The following is a 7218-nucleotide window of genomic DNA, read 5'->3' on the forward strand; positions in this document are numbered from 1 at the left end:
TTGCTGGTCTTATTGTCGGTGACTTCGATAGGTCGGATGCTGGCCGTGATATTATTGTTCAGTCTAAGAATAGAAATTTACAGTGTATTCATGAGACACATACTTGCTATTGGCCATTGCAATATCCTTTGTTATTCCCATATGGTAAAGATGGATACCAAGAAGATATACCATACCGTCATGTTAGAAGTAGAGAAAACATACCCATAAGACAAAGAGTTTCTCTTCGTGAATTTGTTTGTTTCCGAATTCAAGAACGAGAAGCTGAGTTTGGGACAATACTTAAATCTAGCAGGTTATTTCAACAATTTATTGTTGATTCTTTTAGTATAGTAGAGTCACAACGACTTTCGTATATTAGATTTGACCAGAAAAATATAAGATGTCATATGTTGCAAAGTGTTGAGGGGGCAATAGAACGAGGAGATATCGATGCATCGTCTGTTGGAACTAGGATTGTGTTGCCGTTTTCTTTTACTGTGGGGAGGAGATATATGTTTAATAATTGTCAGGATGCTATGTCTATTTGCAAACAGTATGGATACCCTGACCTATTTATTACTATAACTTGCAATCCAAGTTGGTTGGAGTTTAAAAGATACACTGAACGGACTCATATTCCTGTATCTGATCGACCAGATCTTACATGCAGATTATTTGAATTGAAAGTTCAATTTTTTATGACTGATTTGAAAGAAGGTGTCTTTTTTGGACCTGTGAATGCTGGTAAATTTTATGAACTTTATTGTTGCTTATTTGATAATAAATTACATACTTAAAATTAGACTTTTGTTTTTTGTAGGGATGAATGCAATTGAATTTCAGAAAAGAGGCTTGCCACATGCACATATATTGATTTGGCTTCAAAATGCGAGTAGGATGCAAGCGACTGAAACCATAGATGAGGTTATATCAGTTGAATCACCAGATCCAACTAGATTTCCAAAGTTGTATAGTGTTGTTACCAAATATATGATTCATGGTCCCTGTGGCAAATTAAGGCCTTCCTCTCCTTGCATGAAAAATGGTAGCTGTTCTAAATTTTGTCCCAAAAAATTTGTTGACTCGACAAGTTTTGATAAAGATGGCTATCCAATATATAAGAGGCGTAACATGGGTGTAATATACACAGTAAATGGTGTGGATATGGATAATCGGTTTGTTGTTCCTTATAATCCAATGCTCTTTATGAAATATCGAGCTCACATCAATTTGGAATTTTGTAACAAGTCAAATGTGATCAAGTATTTATTCAAATATATAAATAAGGGCCCTGATTGTGTCACTGCAATGATTAGAAATGTACAGGCTCAGGAACATGGGGTTCAAATTGTTGATGAGATTAAACAATTTTATGATTGCTGGTATTTAGCACCTTGTGAATCTGCTTGGAGATCATTCGCATTTCATATCCGTCACAAGTGGCCATGTGTTCAACGGTTGACATTCCATTTGCCTGGAAGGCAGAATTTGATTTTTGCTGATGATGATAAGATTCCAGATATTGTTGACAAGAACAGATATAAGGATACAATGTTTACTGCTTGGATGCAAGCTAATGTTAAGTTCCTGGATGGTAATTGGTGGACGAAATTGTGTTCCATGTTCTGTAGTACTCTTTGTTATTGTATGGAATCATTATTATGGCTCTTTACTATGTGTGGACACAACTCCGTTCAACTAACCAGCAAGTGTACTGGGTCGTCCAAGTAATAAACCTTACGCGAGTAAGGGTCGATCCCACAGAGATTGTTGGCTTGAAGCAAGCTATGGTCACCTTGTAAATCTCAGTCAGGCGGATTTAAACATGATACTTTATTAGATTAAAATAAAAAATAAAAGGGATAGAGATACTTATGTAGATTCATTGGCAGGGATTTCAGATAAGCGAATGGAGATGCTTTTCGTTCCTCTGAACCTCTGCTTTCCTGCTATCTTCATCCAATCAGTCTTACTCCTTTTCATGGCTGGCTGTATGCAAGGGCATCACCGTTGTCAGTGGCTACATCCCCTCCTCTCAGTGAATCATATGCTCACACACCCTGTCACGGCACGGCTATTCATCTGTCGGTTCTCGATCATGCTGGAATAGGATTCACCCTCCTTTTGCGTCTGTCACTAACGCCCAACACTCGCGAGTTTGAAGCTCGTCACAGTCATTCAATCATTGAATCCTACTCAGAATACCACAGACAAGGTTTAGACCTTCCGGATTCTCTTGAATGCCGCCATCATTCTAGCTTACGCCACGAAGATTCTGGTTAGGAGATCTAAGAGATACTCATTCTAGCTTAATTCATGTAGAACAGAAGTGTTTGTCAGGCACGCGTTCATAAGGGAGAAGGATGATGAGCGTCACACATAATCATCACCTTCATCACGTTCTTGGGTGCGAATGGATATCTTAGAAGAGAAATAAGAAGAATTGAATAGAAAACAGTAGTACTTTGCATTAATCTTTGAGGAACAGCAGAGCTCCACACCTTAATCTATGGAGTGTAGAAACTCTACCGTATGAAAATACATAAGTGAAGGTCCAGGCATGGCCGAGATGGCCAGCCCCTCTGATCTAAGAACCAGACGTCCAAAGATGCCTAATACAATAGTAAGAGGTCCTATTTATAATAAACTAGCTACTAGGGTTTACATGAGTAGTAATTGATGCATAAATCCACTTCCGGGGCCCACTTGGTGTGTGCTTGGGCTTGGGCTTGAGTGTTACACGTGCAGAGGCCATTTGTGGAGTTGAACGCCAGTTTCTGTGCCAGTTTGGGCGTTCAACTCTGGTTTTGGATCCTTTTCTGGCGCTGGATGCCAGATTTGGGCAGAAGGCTAGCGTTGAACGCCAGTTTACGTCGTCAATTTTTGGCCAAAGTATGGACTATTATATATTGCTGGAAAGCCCTGGATGTCTACTTTCCAACGCAATTGGAAGCGCGCCATTTCGAGTTCTGTAGCTCCAGAAAATCCACTTGAGTGCAGGGAGGTCAGAATCCAACAGCATCAGCAGTCCTTTTTCAACCTCTGAATCTGATTTCTGCTCAAGTCCCTCAATTTCAGCCAGAAAATACCTGAAATCACAGAAAAACACACAAACTCATAGTAAAGTCCAGAAATGTGAATTTAACACAAAATCTATTAAAAACATCCCTAAAAGTAACTAGATCCTACTAAAAACATACTAAAAATAATGTCAAAAAGCGTATAAATTATCCGCTCATCACAACACCAAACTTAAATTGTTGCTTGTCCTCAAGCAACTAAAAATCAAAATAGGATAAAAAGAATAGAATATACTATAAATTCCAAACTATTAATGAAACAGAGCTTCAATCATATGAGCGGGACTTATAGCTTTTTGCCTCTTGAATAGTTTTGGCATATCACTTTATCCATTGAGGTTCAGAATGATTGGCATCTATAGGAACTCAGATTTCAGATAGTGTTATTGACTCACTTAGACCAGGATTTTATTCCTTTAGGCCCTCCTATCCACTGATGCTCAAAGCCTTGGGATCCTTTTTATTTGCCCTTGCCTTTTGGTTTTAAGGGTTATTGGCTTTTTCTGCTTGCTTTTTCTTTTTCTTTCTATTTTTTTTCTCCATATATATATATTTTTTTTTCGCTATTTTTTTTTCTGCAAGCTTTGTTCTTTGCTGCTTTTTCTTGCTTCAAGAATCATTTTTATGATTTTTCAGATTATCAAATAACATGTCTCCTAGTCATCATTCTTTCAAGAGCCAACATATTTAACATTCTTAAACAACAACTTCAAAAGACATATGCACTGTTCAAGTATACATTCAGAAAACAAGAAGCATTGTCACCACATCAATATAATTAAACTAAGTTTAAGGATAAATTCGAAACTCATGTACTTCTTGTTCTTTTGAATTAAAACATTTTTCATTTAAGAGAGGTGATGGATTCATAGGACATTTATAACTTTAAGACAAAGTTACTAACTACTAATGATCATGTAATGAAGACACAAACATAGATAAGCACATAACATAGAAAACGAAAAACAGAGAAAGTAAGAACAAGGAATGAGTCCACCTTAGTGATGTCCTTGGGCTCTTCTATGTCTCTTCCTTGTCTTTGCTGCTCCTCCTTCATTGCTTTTAGATCTTCTCTGATTTCATGAAGGATGAAGGATTTCTCTTGATGTTCCACCCTTAGTTGCTTCCAATAATTGTGTGGAAGAAAATGTATCCCCTGAGGTGTCTCAGGGGTCTCTTGATTTGCAGTCAAATGTTCTACCACTGAGCTATAGACCCTTGATGGAAGCTTTTGTCTTCCCTTTCCTCTTTCTAGAGGCTTCTCTGGCCTTAGGTGCCATCAATGGTTATGGAAAAAAACAAAAAAGCTATGCTTTTTACCACACCAAACTTAGAATGTTGCTCGCCCTCGAGCAAAAGAAGAAAGACTGAAGAATAAGAAGAAGATATGGAGGAGATGGATGGGAGTGTGTGTTCGGCCATATGGGTGGGATTGGGTGTGAGTGGTAATTGGAAAGTAGAAGGGATGATCATGAATGGGAAGAGAGATGATGAGGTAGGTGGGGATCCTGTGGGGTCCACAGATCCTGAGGTGATCCTGTGAGGTCCACAGATCTTGAGGTGTCAAGGCATTTACATCCCTGCACCAATTTAGGCATGCAAAATGCCCTTGCACACAACTCTGGGCGTTCAGCGCCAGGTTGGTGCCCATTTTGGGCGTTCAACGCCTATTTGCTGCCATTTCTGGCGTTGAACGCCAGAACCATGCTTGTTCTGGGCGTTCAGCGCCAGAACTATGCTCTGTTCTGGCGTTTGAACGCCAGATAGATGCTCCTCCAGGGTGTGATTTTTCTTCTGCTGTTTTTGATTCCGTTTTCAATTTTTATATTTATTTTGTGACTCCTCATGATCATGAACCTATACATAACTAAGAAAAATATAGTTAGATAAATAAACATTGGGTTGCCTCCCAACAAGCGCTTCTTTAATGTCAATAGCTTGACAGTGGGCTCTCATGGAGCCTCACAGATGTGCAGAGCTTTGTTGAGACTTTCCAACACCAAACTTAGAGTTTGGATATGGGAGTTCAACACCAAACTTAGAGTTTGGTTGTGGCCTCCTAACACCAAACTTAGAGTTTGACTGTGGGGGCTCTGGTTGACTCTGCTTTGAGAGAAGCTTTTCATGCTTCCTCTCCATGGTTGCAGAGGGAGATCCTTGAGTTTTGAATACAAGGGAGTTCTCATTCCATTGAAGGACTATTTCACCTCTGTCAACATCAATCACAGCTCTTGCTGTGGCCAGGAAAGGTCTTCCTAGGATGATGGATTCATCCTCTTCCTTTCCAGTATCCAGGACTATGAAATCAGCAGGGATGTAAAGGCCCTCAACTTTTACCAATACATCTTCTACGTGTCCATAAGCCTGTCTTCTTGAGCTGTCTGCCATCTCTAATGAGATTTTAGCAGCTTGCACCTCATAGATTCCCAGTTTCTCCATTATAGAGAGGGGCATGAGGTTTATTCCTGAACCAAGGTCACACAGAGCCTTAAAGATCATGGTGCCTATGGTACAGGGTATTATGAACTTTCCAGGATCCTGTCTCTTCTGAGGCAATGTCAGTTGATCCAGATCACTTAGTTCATTGATGAACAAGGGAGGTTCAACTTCCCAAGCATCAATGCCAAATAATTTGGCATTTAGCTTCATGATTGCACCAAGAAACTTGGCAGTTTGCTCTTCAGTAACATTCTCATTCTCTTCAGAAGAGGAATATTCATCAGAGCTCATGAAGGGCATAAGGAGGTTCAATGGAATCTCTATGGTCTCTAGATGAGCCTCAGAGTCCTTTGGTTCCCTAGAGGGAAGCTCCTTATTGATCACTGGACGTCCCTGGAGGTCTTCCTCCTTGGGATTCACGTCCTCTCCTCTCCTCTCAGGTTCGGCCATGGCGCTTATGTCAATGGCCTTGCACTCTCCTTTTGGATTCTCTTCTGTATTGCTTGGGAGAGTACTAGGAGGGATTTCAGTGATCCTTTTACTCAGCTGGCCCACTTGTGCTTCCAGATTTCTAATGGAAGATCTTGTTTCATTCATGAAACTTACAGTGGCCTTAGATAGATCAGAGACTAGATTTGCTAAATTAGAAGCATTTTGTTCAGAGTTCTCTGTCTGTTGCTGAGTTGATGATGGAAAAGGCTTGCTATTGCTAAACCTGTTTCTTCCACCATTATTAAAGCCTTGTTGGGGCTTTTGATCCTTCCATGAAAAATTTGGATGATTTCTCCATGTTGAGTTATAGGTGTTTCCATAAGGTTCACCTAAGTAATTTACCTCTGCTATTGCAGGGTTCTCAGGATCATAAGCTTCTTCTTCAGAAGATGCCTCTTGAGTACTGTTGGATGCAGCTTGCATTCCATGCAGACTCTGAGAAATCATATTGACTTGCTGAGTCAATATTTTATTCTGAGCCAATATGGCATTCAGAGTATCAACTTCAAGAACTCCCTTCTTCATAGGCGTCCCATTATTCACAGGATTCCTTTCAGAAGTGTACATGAACTGGTTATTAGCAACCATGTCAATGAGTTCTTGAGCTTCTGCAGGCGTTTTCTTTAGGTGAATGGATCCACCTGCAGAAGTGTCCAGTGACATCTTTGATAGCTCAGATAAACCATCATAGAATATATCCAGGATGGTCCATTCTGAAAGCATGTCAGAAGGACACTTTTTGGTCAACTGTTTGTATCTTTCCCAAGCTTCATAGAGGGATTCACCTTCTTTCTGTCTGAAGGTTTGAACATCCGCTCTAAGCTTGCTCAGCTTTTGAGGAGGAAAGTACTTGGCTAAGAAAGCCGTGACCAGCTTATCCCAAGAGTTCAGGCTATCTTTGGGTTGAGAATCCAACCATAATCTAGCTCTGTCTCTTACAGCAAAAGGGAAAAGCATGAGCCTGTAGACTTCAGGATCTATTCCATTAGTCTTTACAGTATCACATATCTGCAAGAATTCAGTTAAGAACTGAAAAGGATCTTCAGATGGAAGTCCATGAAACTTGCAGTTCTGCTGCATCAGAGAAACTAATTGAGGTTTCAGCTCAAAGTTGTTTGCTCCAATGGCAGGAATGGAGATGCTTCTTCCATGTAAATTGGAATTAGGTGCAGTAAAGTCACCAAGCATCCTCCTTTCATTATTATTATTTTCGGCTGCCATCTCC

At 40.0% G+C, this 7218-nt stretch overlaps 1 non-coding gene across 1 annotated transcript; it reads left to right on the forward strand.

Moving 5' to 3' along the window:
- The first annotated feature begins 6710 nt into the window (after nt 1-6710).
- LOC112781385 (small nucleolar RNA R71) lies at nt 6711-6818 on the forward strand. The gene has a single exon (XR_003192165.1). It is a non-coding gene; the product is annotated as a small nucleolar RNA R71 (small nucleolar RNA).
- The last annotated feature ends 400 nt before the right edge of the window (nt 6819-7218 follow it).

This window comes from Arachis hypogaea, chromosome 19 (assembly GCF_003086295.3).
Source record: "Arachis hypogaea cultivar Tifrunner chromosome 19, arahy.Tifrunner.gnm2.J5K5, whole genome shotgun sequence".
In the NCBI taxonomy this organism is placed as follows: Eukaryota; Viridiplantae; Streptophyta; class Magnoliopsida; order Fabales; family Fabaceae; genus Arachis; species Arachis hypogaea.